The sequence below is a fragment of the Anopheles gambiae genome (assembly GCF_943734735.2).
Source record: "Anopheles gambiae chromosome X unlocalized genomic scaffold, idAnoGambNW_F1_1 X_unloc_114, whole genome shotgun sequence".
Taxonomy (NCBI): domain Eukaryota; kingdom Metazoa; phylum Arthropoda; class Insecta; order Diptera; family Culicidae; genus Anopheles; species Anopheles gambiae.
The window spans coordinates 15001-17500 of NW_026902570.1; the positions used below are offsets into that span (position 1 = coordinate 15001).

Here is a 2500-nt window from a genome sequence, read left to right on the forward strand (position 1 = left end):
TTTTTGGGCATGTTGCTACGCCAGAGGAGCTTACCCAGGCCATCACGGTGGCCTGTGATGGCACCATGCCTAGGCAACCCCCAAGGCGACAGGGCCGGCGGCCAGTTTATTGGTGGACGTCCGAGATTGATCGGTTGCGCAGCCATTATCACGGAATGAAACGGCGGTTCAACCGGGCCCGGACCGAGGAGCAGCGCGAGGAAAGGCGTCAAATGAAGTCGGACGCACGCGCTGCCCTGGAACGGGCCATCAAGCTCAGCAAAGACCAACACAAGCAGGATCTGCCGGAACAATTGGAACCGCACGGCTTTGGCCCTGCTTACCAAATCCGCAAGCAGCAGTGGGAAGGAGCTCGGGTTCCGATGGAACGGGATGCCAACAAGCTCCAGTTCATCGTGAATGAGCTCTTTCCCGATCGTCCCCCGATGGAGTGGCCCGAGACGGAAGTAGGTGAGGATCCACAGGATCCGGTCTCGGAGGAGGAGTTGGCGGAAGAGTTGAAGGAAATTGCCCGCTCACTCAACCCCAAGAAAGCTCCGGGGGACGACAATATTCCAAATATGGCTGCAGCTGCGGCAATTCTGGCTTTTCCGGAAGTTTTTGCCAAAAGCTACAAGCAGCTACTGGAGGCAGGCACTTTTCCCGACGCATGGAAGCGGCAACAACTGGTGCTGCTTACCAAGTCGGGAAAACCACCTGGGGAGCCCTCGTCATACCGGCCAATTTGTTTGCTGAGTGTGCTGGGGAAAATTTTAGAGCGGTTGATTCAGCGGAGGCTGACAACCCATCTGGAGTCGACCGGGGGACTTTCGGACGCCCAGTACGGTTTCCGTAAAGGGCGTTCAACCGTTGATGCCATCACTCGGGTGATGGACAATGGTAAAGTCGCTCTAGACAAAAAGCGAAAGGGGGATCGTCTCTGTGCGGTGGTAACGGTGGACGTCCGGAATGCCTTTAACTCGGCAAACTGGACAGCGATCGGCCAAGCTCTGCAGCGTAAAAACACTCCGCCTTATTTGCAGGCGTTGCTGCGGAACTATTTCATTGGCCGAACGCTCCACTACGATACGGATGAAGGAATAGTGTCGAGGACTGTATCTGCTGGCGTTCCTCAGGGTTCGGTTCTAGGACCAACACTTTGGAACGTCATGTACGACGACCTACTCCGCTTGCCGCTCGAAGGACTACGAGCGGACATCATCGGGTTCGCTGACGACGTGGCCTTCACATTTTTGGGAAGGACCACGGAACAGGTCAGCGCATTAGCAACGGCTAACCTGGAGAGGATCGAGCGGTGGCTGCAAGGAGTCGGTTTGGAACTTGCCCACCAAAAGACCGGGTTCATGATCTTTTGTACCCATCATGTCCCGCAGCTCGCAGAGCTTCAAGCGGGCGGTCACTCGATCCAATCCACGGAAACGCTGAAGTACCTGGGAGTGGACCTCTGCCGCAAACAGCACCACAGCCGGCATCTGGAGAGGGTGGTCAATAAGGCTTCACGGATTACGAATGCCTTGACCTGCCTGATGCCGAATAAGCGTGGTCCTAAGAGCCGCAGTAGGAGACAGCTCGTAAACGTCGGCAACAGTATCATCCGATACGGAGTTGCCACCTGGGGGCGATGGGTGCTCGACAAGGAGACCCATCGCAAATCGGTCCAAAGGGCGCATCGACCGGGGGCTCTCCGAGTCGCCAGCGCCTTCCAGACCGTTTCTTATGATGCCGCTTGCGTTGTTGCCAACACCACCCCGTTAGTCCTCCTCATGCAGGAGGATATCCGCTGCCACGACGAAAAGGTAGCGAGTGGTGGAGTTCAATCGGACATACGAAAGCGGCAACGGGAGGAGACGATGAGGCGCTGGCAGGACCAGTGGACAACGGGTGCAGGGCAACCAGGAGCACCAGGACTGAAGACGAGGAGGCTGATTCCAGACATTAATCTCTGGGTCAGCCGCAAGCATGGGGAAGTTGACTTTTTCCTCACCCAGCTCCTCACGGGGCACGGGTTCTTGCGCTCCTATTTCGTCGAGAAAGGCATCCTGGAAGGCTCGCCCAACTGCCCTGAATGTGGTGACGCCGTGGAAGACGTTGAACACGTGCTGTTCCACTGTCCACGGTTCGATCGGATCCGGAATGAGATGCAGCAGCGGTGCCATTCCCGAGTAACAATGGATAACATCGTCTCGGAAATGTGCACCCGCAGCGAAACGTGGGAGGCCGTCCGCGCCGCCGCCAGGACAATCTTCTCCACTCTCCAAGCGAGATGGGATGTTGAGCGTCCACCAACGGCAAGGCGACGCAGGCGGGCCAGACGGCGGGCGAGGGACGCAAATGGTGGTCCCTCAGGCCATGCGGCACGGCAACAACCCGCACCGCAAGGGCCACCGTAAGCTGGAAAGTTATTAATCTTTTATTTATTTTCGTTTCTTTCCAGCTTTCTTTTTTTTCTTCTCTCATCTATTTTCAGCTTTCTTCTACCTCTTTCTCCTTTTTCTTGTTT

The 2500-nt window shown here is 56.4% G+C and overlaps 1 pseudogene; it reads left to right on the forward strand.

The window, feature by feature from the left end:
- Window positions 1-2500, forward strand: part of LOC133394361 (large subunit ribosomal RNA) — an 8759-nt pseudogene that overhangs the window by 2973 nt on the left and 3286 nt on the right.